The sequence below is a fragment of the Calliphora vicina genome, chromosome 5, assembly GCF_958450345.1.
Source record: "Calliphora vicina chromosome 5, idCalVici1.1, whole genome shotgun sequence".
Classification (NCBI taxonomy): Eukaryota; Metazoa; Arthropoda; class Insecta; order Diptera; family Calliphoridae; genus Calliphora; species Calliphora vicina.
In genome coordinates this window covers 71,069,096-71,084,447 of record NC_088784.1, presented here as the reverse complement: position 1 = coordinate 71,084,447, position 15,352 = coordinate 71,069,096, and the positions used below count along the sequence as shown (strand labels likewise).

The following is a 15,352-nucleotide window of genomic DNA, read 5'->3' as shown; positions in this document are numbered from 1 at the left end:
ATAAATTAAAATATATTTTCGTTTTTCCTTTTTTATAATAACTTTTGGAGAGGGAAATTCCTCACCTCTGGATCCGAGCCTATATTTTATCAGATAGCATATGCATGAGCCCAGCAAGGTGAAATTTACCATTGTGAACTAGATAAATGTTCACAGCACAGCCGAATATAAAATACTCTTATTTGTTATAGACTGTTTTGGAAATTGCTAAAAATAACTTTCGAAGAACGGTGGAATGTTATGGGCTGGCGGGTGACATACAAATACAATTTTTATTAAACTGTAAATTACAAAAATTCTTTTCCACCAAAAATAAAAAAAAAAAAAAAATTTCGAAAGAAAAAAAATGAAAGTGATTCCGCACGTGCGCATTGCAAAGGTGCGGAAATAGTTTTTGTCCATGTTTATCTATAGTTTTGTTGTAGTTTGGCATCATTTCGTTGTAGTACGTTGTGGTGGCTAATTTTTTGTGGTATTTGTGAGTATTTTTATTTGTATCTATGAGTGTTTTTTGTTTCGTTTTGTTTAGTTTAGTTTATATATTATTTTTTGTTTGTTTTTGGCTGGTTATACAAAAATGCAAATTGGACACCCCACTAAAATAAAAAAAAGCAAAAACAAAAAAAATAACAACAAATCGATTTTTATGTGTATTTTAGTTTATTTGTTGTTGTAGTTGTTGCCTGCGATGGCTGGTTGTTATTGTATTAATCTTGACCCGGTCTGAAACGTGACCGCGCTTCTTGTTGTCTGTGCACATTGAAATAATTTAATTACTTTTTGTTGTTTGTAGTTGTTGTATTTGCTATTTTTATTTGTCAATTTTTTTTTATTTTTTTTACTTTTTTCTAGTGAATATCTAAACACTACAAAGTTGTTGTGTTTTTGTTTTTTTGAAAAACAACAAAATATATGTTTTTTTATTGTTATTTCAACAAAGTTATTTTTAAACAACAAAATATGTAGTATGTATAGGGAAAAAAACATGTGAGAAAACAATAATGCCATTAAAAAGTTTTGTCTAAAGTAAACATGCAGTCCATGTCATAAACTACCTACCACCCGCTTCAAATATTAAAAAATATATATTGAATTTTTGTTCACCTTTAAAAATTGTAGACATTTTAGAAACAAAAAAAAAAGACTAGCTGACATTTCCTCTACCACAGACAGCCACTTGAAATGTCAAATTATTTTGAAGACGTCACTTTTTCTAACATAAAAAGATTGGCAAACAAAACTGTTAGAATTTTGAGCAAATATAATTGCCTGAGATATGGATTTAAATATTTGACTTTTTAAATATTATTAAGCTGAATTTTTATTATGGATAATTAAAAGTAGATATATTAAATAATTTATTAGATTTTTTATGTTTTAAAATTTATGTTAGCTTTAACAAAACATATTTGAATATAATTTAAGAGCATATTAAAATTATTTATGTATTTATGTACATATGTATATTAAGCAATTTTCAAATTTTAGTCTTTATTTTAAAAGCCCTTGCTGTAGAATGTAACCTGGAAGGTAGGGAACCATCACATGATCATTTCCTAAATGGTAGCGATTGCTTCTAACTCTTTTCATAAAAGAGAACTTTCACTTGTTGTTGGACACTCTGGGATAGATCATGAAATTAATGCAAACAAACTTATTGGCCCATAATCATAGTCAGAAATAAAGTATATTTTAATAGAAATAAATTCGTCTTTACTTAAGAGTGGACTTTAGGTCTACCATAGACAAGTTAAAGTATATTTTTGACGTTAAAGTCGACTGTAAATATAAAACTAGCTGAAGCTGTTATTAACGCATTTAACAACAGCATCAGCTGTTCTTCGCCATGTAAAAAAGTTCGGCAAAAAGTAAAAAAATTAAGTTACAAGAATTTGGGAGAGATTTTGCAATTATTGAACAGTTATCAATAAAATTAGTACCAAAATATTCTAAATATGATATTAATCTTATCTTTTCTATTTTTCCACCACAAAAAACTTTTTTTCTTTAGTTGTCCCGGTTACTTTTATTGTTTACCTTTTTTGGTTTTTGTTTAAATTTTTTATGTCAGCTGGTGCCACTTGTCTGTATTTTGTTGTATATTGTATGAAAACATTTTCTACATTTGAGGTGGCACCCAGTTAATGTCGGTTCAATTTAAAACATACTTTAATTTTGACTATAGTTGGGAAATAATATAAAGCGGGTTTTTAATTTAAAGTTGTTTTTAAAAAGAACCGACTTTAGTGTTTGACTATGATTATGGGCCATTGTCTTTTGGATGTCTTAAAAATTCGGATTTTTTTCTTCAAATTTTTAGCTTTTATTTTGAAACATTTCTACAATATAAATGTATTCAAAGTATTGGCCATTTCTAGCTATGACCTTTTCCCATCTTTCTGGCAACATGTGGATTCTGCAGCTCATAATATATAGGACCATTTTGCTTCTACCAAGTACAGAGAATTACGTTGGCGCCATGGATATTTGGCTTTGGTGTCGATTTGGCTGGTTGTCCAAGCATCAAATATGATCTCTTACACTTCGGGTTATCGTAATGGATAAATTTTTCATCGCAAATAATGATTCGGTGCAAAAATGATTTTCTTTTATAGTGTTCAAGCTGCATTTCAGACATGCAAAATCGTCTTTCAAGGTCTCTCGGATTCAATTCGTTTGGTACTCAATTTCCCTGCTTTTGGATGAATCCAGCTACTCGCAAATATTTTGAAATTGGTGCTTGGGTATCACCCAATGATTTTGCAAGCTCTTATTGAGTTTTTCACTGGCCTAGTCCATATTTGTCTTCCGTGTTAAAACCGGTGCACTGGAATTTCTAAACGGCTGGTTTGATCGGGATAAAATTTGACGTGGGAGTTGACAAGGAGTATTCGAGTTCAAGTTATTAAAATGGACTCTACAGCGGCGCTATGGGGGCTCAAATTAGGGTACCTTCGACATGTAAAATTTTTAAACACATGATTTGGCAAGCTCTTATTGAATCTTCATAGAGTAATGCCTCCAATTCTTGGTCTTCAAAAGTTTTTGGCTGACCTGGTCCATTTTTGTCTTCCGTGTTAAAACCGGTGTACAATGGGGCTGAATCAAAATTTTTTGGAAATAAATCTGGCATTTTTAAACGGATGGTCCGATCGCGTAGACAAGGAGTTCAAGTTATTAAAATGGAACCTGCAAATGCTTCAGGGGCGGCGCTATGGGGACTCCAATTAGGGTACCTTCCACATGTAAATTTTTAAACACGTGCCATTTTTTTGTTTCCCATCAATTTCAAAGATTTTTTATATTTTTGGATAGCCCTTGGCTAGGTTTTGAAAAACCATGCTTGCTTGTGCTACTTATCTCTTATAATTTCAGAGTTATAGGCATTTAAATATTGAAATTTTTAAATTTTGCCATACCTTTGTCCGCTTTTTTAGAAATACAGCGCGTACTTTTGCACCGAATGGGCTCGATTTTGTTAGTTAGACTACTAAATTGTCAATAATAGTAAAAGATTTCGAAGCAATTTCAACTATGGATCCAAAAATAATCAATTTTCAATTTAAAAATAGTAAATTTTTGCTGTTTTTTATTAAAAACTAGTTGACCGCACCCCCGGCTTCGCCCGTTAGCATTTACTAATGTTAGTTCGTCCAGTTTCTCCAACCCTGCCTGTTCTTATTTATTTGCAAATAAAATATCTAAATTTGTACTGCATACTTTAGGGGCTTTTTTATTACAGTTGACTGGAATCAAAAAAGCCGGTTTTAGTCGTAATTTTTTCTTTACAAACCATCTCCTGAAAATTTCGAATCGAATAAAAAAAATGAACCAAATCGCTCCAGCCGTTCCCACGTGATGACATTACATACATGGACCATTTCATTTTTATATATATAGATAGATAAACTTTCTGTAAGAACATATTTACGGAGAAAATTTTGGTATCAAAAAACATGTCCTATTTTCGAATATGTCATCCCTACCCTCATCGGAATTTGAATTATATTTTAGCAAAATTTGGTTCATATGTTCTAAAATGCGAAAGTTGGGATCAGAAAACGAAAAGCAGCTTTGGAAACCTTCATGTGTTCCCTATTTATCCCCAAAGTATATTTCTAGGCCCGTAGGAAATGTGGACCCTATGTTCAAAATTGTAAAAAATACCATATTTGGGAATTTCGCTTAAATTTTTAGGAAATGCAGAATTTCAAGGGGAATCCAGCAATTCCTAAAAATGTTTGACAAGTTTTTTTACACTTTGTTATTTAGAATGCTAAATTTAAATTTAAATCGCGTTCAAGAGATACACCATCTGTTCTGAATCCCGAATTTTTAAGTTATACATCCAATAATTTGAAGCTCTGACTGAAACATATTTTACTCTTTTTGTTCATATAATTAAAATTTTCCATTTTATTGGCATATTTCTTATTTTTGCAAATATATAGGAAACTATTTTCAGGGCCTACTCAACAACTATTTCCAATGGTTTGTTTACTGGAGTAAAGCCATTAAAATTCCTTAACTCTCATGCATTTGAAACGTGTTTGTTAAGTACAGCCAAGGTTTAACACTTTATAGAATTGAAATCTATATATTTCTTTCAACAACAGCCTTTTGAACTATTTAAATTATTTGTTTAAATTAGTTTTTTTTTGTGTTTTCATTTCAAAATACATAAATATAGCTGTGTGTACTTGTGGCATATAAAACTATTTGTATATAATTATAATTCGATATAATTTTAGTATTTCGTATTGTCAGCGTCACAATCTACAATAAGTTTCAACAAAAAAAACCCGACATACATACCTGCACATATTTTTATTTAGGAGTTTTGCTTTTTTTCTGTTTTATATAAAAATTATACAGTAGTCTGCATAATTACGCTCTATATTTATATTATTTTTATTTTTATATTATTTTTCTATATATTAACAGACAAATTGTTGTTATCTCTAGGCATAAACGTATGAGTTTTTTTTACTTTATTTTTTTTTTTGTTTGTTTAATTAAAATGCCAATCATGAAATACGTTGAGGAGCCCACCATAAATATGATGACTTATTATATAAAATGCAATATCAGAAAAAAATTATACAAAAAAATACTTAAAAAAATATAGCAACTATTTATAGAAACTAAATTATGTAGATAAATTAAATAGCTCAAAGTTTAGCTTAAATTCAAATGGGGTTTAAACTATAGTTAGGCTTTATTTTAAAGTTTAAAGGTTTGTGTCTTTGGTAAATAGAACAGTTTAAGTGCTAACTACTTATGGGCATTTCCACAAATGAATTTTTTAACATTCTCTAAGATAAGATAATATTTCTTAGCTGTTATCATGAGAAAATTGGCTTGAAAATGTTTTTTTTAAGTTTTTTATAATATTGTTTGAGTCTACATGAGAACAAATAATTGCATTGTTATCTGCAAAGGTGAAAATGGTTAATTCTTCGGACTTGGATGAAACAGAGGTGTATAATAGGTACAGGGTTAGTGCTAGAACACTTCCCTGAGGTACACCAGCATTGCTCACATAATTGCTTGTCACATGAGTTAGGTCTTTGAGAGTAGAGTTTGCGATCAATGCTTATTAATTTATAATAGCTACTTTGAATCAAAACTTGAAAATTCAAATAACATTTTTATGTTTTCCATTACGGAGAACAATTTTTTATTTGTAAATCCAAAAATGCAACAATTTAAATAAAATCCTGTTTAACAATTGGTCGATTCACAAGGTATCCAATCATGTAATAATGTTCTAATATTTCACGACTTGGCCGCTCGGCTTAACCGACTCTTAGGCGTTCAGCAAGGTCTCTGCTGGTTGGTTATGATAACACAATAAACATAGCATACAGACAGAATAGTATTATTTTAGGAAATTTTTTGCTTGAAAGGCAATAACAACATTTTCATATTATTGTGAAATATTAGAACATTATGACAATATGACATGATAGGATACCTTGAGAATCGACCAAATATGTTTAAAGAAATGTTTGTGTATAACTGGATCTATTATAGAAATTTGTGTGTATAACAGTTCATTTTATATAAAATTGTCGGTATAACAGTTTCTCCATCATTTTGTGTATAACAGTTTTTTATATCCAACATTTTCTGTAGTAGTGTATTTAATTTTTCATTCGACAATTTTGTGTATAACAGTTTTTTCTTAAAAAACAAGACAGTTTTTCTATACAAAATGTTGTGAATAGCAGTTTTTCTATAGAAATATTTTGTATTACAGTTTTTTTCTGTAGAAAATTGTATGTATAACAGCCCCTTTTTATACAAAAGATTTTGTAGAACAGTTTGTCCAATAAAGTATAACAGTTTTTTATAGAACATTTTGTGTATTCCAGTTATTTCTGTAGAATATTTTCTGTATAATGGTGCTTTCTTTACAAATGTTTCTGTATAACAGTTTTTTTTTTCTATAGAAAATTTTATGTATAAGAGTTTTTTTTTTCTTAAAATAACTTGATTGTGTACAACAGTTTTTCTATAAAAAATGTTTTGTATAACAGTTTTTCTATAGAAATATTTCTGTATAACAGTTTTTTTTTAGAAAATTGTCTTTATAACAGCCTTTTTTTATGCAAAAGATTTTGTATAACAGCTTTTCCAATAACACATTTTGTGTATAACAGTTTTTCTATAGAATATTTTGTGTATAAGAGTTTCTTTCTTTAGAAATATTTTGATGTGGAAAATGTTTTGAATAAATGTATTTTCTATAGAAAATTTTCTTTTTCTATAGAAAAAGTTTTTTCCAACAGTTTTTTTATATAAATATTTCTGTATAACAGTTTTTTCTGTAAAAATAATCTGTATAACAGTTTTTCCTGTAAAAAATTTCTGCATAACAGTTTTTTCTGTAGAAAATTGTTTGTATAACAATTTTTTTCAGTAGAAAATTTTCTTTTTTATACAAAATATTTTGTATAACAGTTTTTCCAATAAAACATTTTTTGTATAACAGATTTTATATAAAATATTGTCTGTATAACAGTTTTTTCTAAAGAAAATTTTATGTATAACAGTTTTTTTTTTTTAAAAAACACAGTTTTTCTATAAAAAATTTATGTATTTATAACAATTTTCTATAGAAATATTGCTGTAGAAAATTGTCTGTATAAAAGTCACATTTTGTTTATAACATATTTCTATAAAACATTTTATGTATAACAGTTTTTTTGTAGAACATTGTCTGTATAACAGTTTTGTCTATAGAAAATTTTATGTATAACAATTTTTATCTTAAAAAACATGACTGTACACAACATTTTTTCTATAAAAAATGTTTTGTATAACAGTTTTTCTATAGAAATATTTTTGTATAACAGTTTTTTTCTGTAGAAAATTGTCTGCATACCAGCCCTTTTTGTACAAACATTTTTGTATAACAGTTTTTCTATAGAAAATTTTGTGTATATGATTTGTTTCTGTAGAATCCTTTCCTTCCTTTAGAAATGTTTCTGTATAACAGTTTTTTATAGAACATTTCTGTATTTGAAGAAATGTATTTTCTATAGAAAATATTTACAACAGTTTGTTGTAAATATTGTGTATAACAGTTTTTCTATAGAAATATTTCCGTATAACAGTTTTTTTTCTATAGAAAATTGTCTGTATACCAGTTTTTTCAATAAAACATTTTGTGTACAATAGTTTTTCTATAGAACATTTTGTGTATAATAGTTTTTTTTATAAAAAATATTTTAAATAACTGTATTTTCTATAGAAAAAGTTCTGTATAACAGCCCTTTCTGTAGAAACAGTTTTTTTTTAAAATAATATTCTGTATAACAGTTTTTTCTATAGAAAACAGCCATTTCTATAGAAAAGATTTTGTTTTTTCTATGAAACATTTTGTGTATAAAAGTTTTTTTCTATAGAAAATTTTGTTCTTTATTTCTTTTCTGTAAAACTATTAACGCTTTGCTCAAAATTTTCATAAAACTTCCAAGTCAAACTATAACCTCAAAAAAATTTCGGAGGACATCAGAAACCAAACAAGTTGTCCTTGAATAGCTGCAAACAAATAAACAAAACTTCGTGGCAAATTTGAATACAATTCCAAATCAAACTAAACAAAAATTCAAATCGATTATAATGAATGAATAAACATGATTGTTTTGTCTAGTTTTTTTTTTTTGTTGTCCAAAACCATTCAATATTATTCATTCCATCACTGTGAATGCACTTGCAAAAGACATTATAATGTGTGTTTTTTTTTTCTTCTATTACTATTTTTTTTATAAAATATTTCTTTATGGCCATAGAGGAGAGTAACAAACGGCTAGATACAAAAAAAAAATCATGACAAGGCGTGGATTTAAGATTGTATAAAAACAGACCAAACCAAACCAAAAAAAAATACAATACAATACAATTTGAAGCACCGAACACCAAGTCAAACAATCAAACAAAAAAAGAATAATAATAAAAAAATATAAAAAAATATCAAATTGTAATTGTATACACTTAATACAAAATCATATTACTTTTTGTTTTGCGCAAAAACTACAACTACAATAACACACTGACAACAAACATTAAACAAATCTTTAGTTTTTTTTTGCACCAAAAGATTTATTGTAATGAGTAGAGATACAGTGAGTGATAAAAATTATAAAAATTTGAACTTCTTTTTAACACAGGAGAGAAAAGTACAAACTTGACTAAAGGGTTTGCTACACTTCTTTATCATAATTATTTTTCTTAAGCCGCAAAAGTAACTCAAAAGTAAGACTGTCAAAATGGTGCCTAATTTTTGTCATGATAAACATCAAAATGATTGTCAAGATAAAAAATTATCAGGTATAGTCCCCATTTATTAGTGTTATTGCTTCGTTATGACAAAATTGTAATCAAGACAACTTTGAATTGACCACAAACATAATTAATTGTTATGATAAATATTTTTTAAGTATAGACAGGGGGTAAACAAATATTATTGAACAAAAAATGTTCTCTATAACTGCCTTTCTAAATTATATGTTCGGCTTAATTCTTTTTAAACATAATACCTTTACTTTTACACCGCACTGTGTCTATAAATAACTAGACTTCATGTATGGTGTTTTTTTGTATAAACTGATACATAAACTTTATTTTCATTTACTTTTTGAGGTACAAATAGTATTATTGTGTATCTCTTATAAAATAACAGAAGAAAAAAAAAAGAGTTATGCGATTGCGCGCATTTATTAGGTCATGGTCGTAATACAAACAGCTACAACAACATCAAGAAAACTACAGTAAATAATATTCAAAGATAAAGAAGAAGCAGAAAAAAGAAGAGGCTGAAAATATAATAACAGAAAAAGACAAGTTAAGTTACAGAGATCTACTGACATACAGATAAACAGACAGACAGACAGAAACATACCGATATTTAATCTTTTAAACATCATTATTATTATTGTTGTTACCACACCAACAACAACAATAACAACAACCAAAGCTTAATTTTTGTTTAACTTGTTATTAATTACAGAAAACTATAAATGTATAATTTATATTTAAATAAATGTTACTCTTGTTTTTTGGAAAAAAAAACAAGAATTTCGTAAACAATTTCAAAATGACAGGTAAACATTAATATATCATAAATTACGGTGCGACAAACTGTGAATTGGATTCAATTTGATGCGAAAGGTATGTGAAAGGCCATAATTTTATGTTTTTCTGTAAGTTATCTTTGCGGAGAACATTTTGGTATAAAAAACATGTCCTATTTTTCGAATATGTCGACCCTACGCACAGAGGGATTTTGATGTCAAAAAGTCAATTTTTCAAACACTCAATTTCAAAAATCAAATGATGCAGTTTTTTAGAGAAATGTTTAAAAATGAAATTTACACTTATAGTTTTAAGAAAAATTTAAATTTTTTCATGTCACCAAATTTTGTTACGATCGGTCCATAATTAGTCATAGCTCCCATATAGACCCGCTTCCGAAAATCACTTTGACGTGCATAAATCGCTTAAAAATGTTGGTATACACACAAAATTCAAAATAATTAACTTTCATATAGACATAAATTACACGAACTAATTTCATGGTGATCGGTCCATAATTGGTCATAGCCCCCATATAAGGCCCACTTCCGAAAATCACTCAAAAATATAAATTATTGAAATTTTAAAAGAAAAATATTTTTGCTCTTTTACTTAGTGTAGCGTATTATATGGTCGGGCTTGACCTACCATACTTTCTTACTTGTTTTTAATAAAATGAAAGTTGGGAGTGTCTTGTTTCGATTAAAAAAAATAGTTTTCGGAACAGGATGAAAACATAAAATTTTTTGTCGAATAATAAACGAAATATCAAAAAAATTCTTATTTACATATTTATGGGTTTCGTGGGCGGTGGGAGTGACCGATTTTATTAAAACTCGGCATGAGTTCTTCTTTTGTTTCAAAAAATATATGCACCAAATTTCTAGACTGTTACGTGGATAGGAAAAATTTTATGGAAAAAAATCTATTTGAATTGTATGGGCAGTGAGCGTTGGGAGTGGTCGATTTTGATAAAATTTTATTTTTTTCTTAGTTTTGTCCATATAATTCTCGGCGACAAATTTCAGCACTGTACGACCACTTCTTATAATTTTTGCCACAAAAAGTATGAAGCCATCCCTCTGTGCTACGCCCTTCGGAATTTGACCTATTTTTTATCAAAATTTCAACTTTGAGCCACATGTTCTAAAATCTGAAAACGGAAAGCAGCTTCTGAAATGTATTTTCCCAGCAATATTTTTGGACTGAGTTTTAAAGCGCAAGCATGTTTTTCAAGACCAAGAAATGGCACGTGTTTAAAAATTGTACATGTCGAAGATACCCTACATTGAGCGTCCTTAACGCCGCCCCTGGATCATTGGTAGGGTCCATTTTTAAAAACTTAAACTTGAATACTCCTTGGCTACGCCAGAGTCAAATCGGACCAGCCGAAAAAAAATATTGATTCTGCCCCACTGTGCATTGTGAAATATAACATGATAGGATACCTTGTGAATCGACCAAATGTAAATCTATATCAGTTTTACTTTTGAAATGCTAAATATACATTCTAAGGTTCTCGCCTTACAACTGCTAGAACAACTTGAAGCAATATCGTCTAACAGAATATATGGCTTATCCACTGGCCAACCTAATGATTGGCATATGTAATTAAGACGTTTGACCTCTCATCAGACTGCTCGTTTTGACATTATTAAATGTTGAAAAAATAGATTCGTAGTAGCATCCGAATTGGTTGTCAATCGAATGATTCTGACTTAGTGATCAATTTTTACGGTTGTGGCTACGAAATTTTACAAATGGTAACAAAAGTTTTTTTTAGCTTCAACCGAAATTCTTCTTTATCAATTGATTTTCTGTTGACAGAACAGACAAATTCTATGTGTACAACCGAATCATTCGATAGGCAATAAATTCGGTTGATACTACGAATCTGTTTTCTCTTTGTAGGAGATTGGAAAACAAATTGAATGAAGTAGAAAATGTATTTTTGCTTATACATACTTGCCACAAAACATTTCGTTGATAAATTAATATATGTATAAAGTTCAATCCACTGAGAATATTTTTACAGATTACTATAGCTTCAAATTATCTGCACTTCAAGACTCCTTGGGGAGTCATACATTAAAAAAACATTCCGACAAGTCACTAGCAAGAGTTACGATATCCGAGTCTTAATATCTAAATCTATTAGTGCCAAAAAAGTGGCCCTAAAGGATAATAAGGCGATAAATAAGAATGCAGCCCACGAAATAGTGATTATTGGATGTTGGAAGAAGTGGACTGTCTGGAGTTGGTTCATTGGGAGAGCTACTTAAGCTACTGTAGCTGCCCACAGGGATCCTTATCCTCTGTTGAAGTAATGTTCGAAATTTGTTCAAGATGTGTGAGAAAATATCTTTAATAATGATTTTCTTTATCATTTTTCTCACGTTAGTCACGTTGTAGTTAAAGTGAAACGCATACTTAACCCTATATCTTTACCTGATAAATTTATGTCACGATAAACGTCAAAATGGTTGTCAAGATAAAAAACCAAGTAAGAAAGTATGGTCGATCAAGCCCGACCATATAATACCCTACACTAAGTAAAAGAGCAGAAACATTTTTCTTTTAAAATGTCAATAATTTATATTTTTGAGTGATTTTCGAAAGCGGGTCTATATGGGATCTATGACTAATTATGGATCGATCGTAACAAAATTTGGTGACATGAGTTTTGTGTATATAAAACTTATTTTGATCGGAATTTGTGGAGATACATATATAAATTAAACATTTATGACCGATAAAGTCCAATTTCGGGAGGACATTTGTATGTTGGCTTGGTGAAATAATGGACCGATTTCAGCCAGTTTCAATAGGCTTGGTGCTTGAGCCGAAAAAATAATATGTATCAAATTTCATCGAAATATCTTCAAAATTGCGACCCTCCCCACTATGGTGGTGTAGGGTATAAATATCAGCTATAGTACCCATTTATTAGTATTATTGCTTTTGTCTTAATTAATTGTTATGATAAATATTTGTCACGTATAGACAGTGAGTAAGATTGACAGCGTTAACTCTAGGCGAGCTGGGAGTCGATTCTGGTTCTGTGAAACGGTGAAATGAAAAGTTTTTTTCATATTTTAATAGAGTTTCTGATTCTCGTTTCACAGAACCAGAATCGACCTCCTGTTCGTAACTTTTGTTTATAGTTTTTAAAGAACGGAGAACAATTTAAGACCTTGGGATCTTATAAGGACCACCCTAATGATCAAATTTATTTATAACTTAGCTTAGGATATTAATACTTATTGCGAATTTCTAAAAATATTGAGATTCACTGATTCTATATCAATAATCCAATCATTGAAAAACTTTATATGAAATTTCAATCAACAATTCAGCTGCGTATTTAATGTGCCAATTATTAAACCATTTTTGGATCGAGTAAATTAAATTCTATAGTTTAGTATGACATAGATGTCATGTGATCAAACTTCATTATTTTTAAAATAATTTTTTATTTTCAAATATCAATTTAACTTTGCTAACATGCAATTTCATGTTCTACACCAACATCAAATCAACAATTTATTCACAGATGATAAATGAAATTGTTTCAATTACATTCATATACCCATTCAACAAATCACTTCAATCCAAGTACTACTAAAATGATGAAACCTTTTAATTTTATGTTTTTTTTCATTTATTTATTAGTTTGTTGGCATTCTATTCCAACACGTTAGTTATTGATTTGAATTACATGTCGGGTACTACATCCATATGTACATAAATACATATATCTTGTACATACTTCCTAATGATAAATTTTTCTCAACTCATTGGTTTGTAGTTATTTTTTATCTTTTTATTTTTTTTTTTGCAATAGATTCTTGAAATAGTTTGAAATTCTTAGAAAAATCTAAAACTAGATATATATGTTTGTAGTGTATAATATTTATTATTTTATCTAGTTTATAGCCCATAAGAAAACTAACTGCTGTATTGGCGTGTTCAAACTGTTTGTTATTTTGATAAGATTATTGGCATTTTTATATTGTATATTATACAATAATTTGTTGCCATAGTTGACAAATAACAAACAGCATTTAATAATGATAAGAGTGCTGGAAAAAGAGTAACAATTATTGACAACAAGTATAGCAAAAATATTGTTCAATAAATTGTCAAACGTTAGTGGCCGGAAACTAGAGAAATCAATTAAACTGTCAGAAGTTCGTGATGATTTGATTTTTTTCTTTCCATTTTTTTTTTGAATGACAAGTGCAAACTTTTAAAGTAATATCTATATTGAACTAAATATTTATTATTATTATTATGTTGGTGGGTATTGTGGTAATTTGATCATATGAAAATTTAGTTTTTAAGCTAACCAGCCAGGAAAATCACATTCCGACATTGGGTTTACCAACATCGTCACAATATCGTAATGATAATACCTAATAATCGTTCACATCCCAGATGTTCTCGGAGACAGTCCCGAACTAGTGGTTTTACCCATTATTTTGGGTGGGACCTAGTTACTTCAATAGCTACGTAACTAGTTATTTTAACACGTGCATGTCCTAAGCAGGGGATCAATTGACCCTTTTTTATTACAATGAGACTGTCTGCTAGCTGTTTCAAAGTAGTCAACCCATTGGATTCACATACTGCACAGTGGGGCAGAATGTAATTTTTTTGGAAATAAATCTGACATTTCTAAACGGCTGGTCCTATCGATATAAAATTTGACATGGGCCAAGGAGTATTCTAGTTTATGTTATTAAAATGGGCCCTACAACTGATTCAGGGGCGACGCTATGGGGGCTCAAAGTAGGGTACCTACGACATGTAAAATTTTTAAACACGTGCAATTTTTTGTTTCCCATTCGATTTCAAAGATTTTTATATCTTGAAAAAATATGTGTGCTATATATCTCTTATAATTTCCGAGTTATAAGCATTTCAAAATTTAAATTTTAAAATTATGCCAAACCTTGGTCTGCTTTTTTAAAAATATAGGTCTAAAATATTGCACATTCAAGACCTCGGCGAGCGCTTTCCAAAAATATAAAAATCTTTTAAATGAGAATTATGTCAACACAATTTGCCTAAAACCAGTTTGTGCGAATTACTTAAAAAATGTTTTAAGTGACTACCCTCTAGATTACTTAGAGACACATAAGTGACATAAGGCACTACAAAGAGTGCGAATTACTTAAAAATGTTTTAAGTGACTACCCTCTAGATTACTTATAGACACAAAAGTGACAATTGTCTTCTCTCTGCACTACAAAGAGAGTAAATGGGAGACAGCCAAGTGATAGGACATTAGTGACAATTACTGTCTATAAGGTATACATTGACTACTTGCTTAACTGCTGGGATACTCTCGTTTTCAATGTTGCAACAATGTTGTTACACCAACAATACTACGAGTATTGTGCAAATGGTGCCCAATGGGGGAATTTCGAAAAAAAGTAAATAATATTATATAATTTCTAAGCGGATTTTCTGATTTTAATAAAACTTCCCAAGATTATGGAAAATTTATAGTAGAGTTTAAGTTTTGGACCTTGTAAAGGGTCTTTCATTAGCACTTCCTATCTTTAAATTTAACTAAAACAAAGTGTGTGTGAGGTTTCATAAAAATTTTATATACGTTTGAAAGGCCTATCGATGCCTATGTGTGGAATATTACATCGTGAAAATTTCATTCGCGTCTTTGCTGGATGACGCGCTTCCGAAATGTCCAAAATAAATCAGGCTGAATTTGACCGAAGACATGAGTTATGTTGGTTTTGAGGGCCGC

At 29.3% G+C, this 15,352-nt stretch overlaps 1 protein-coding gene across 1 annotated transcript in view; it reads left to right on the top strand.

Annotated features, from left to right (window-relative positions):
• Positions 1–15,352, top strand: part of LOC135962312 (rhoGEF domain-containing protein gxcJ) — a 328,266-nt gene that overhangs the window by 265,275 nt on the left and 47,639 nt on the right. The gene's annotated exons all lie outside the window — the stretch shown is intronic.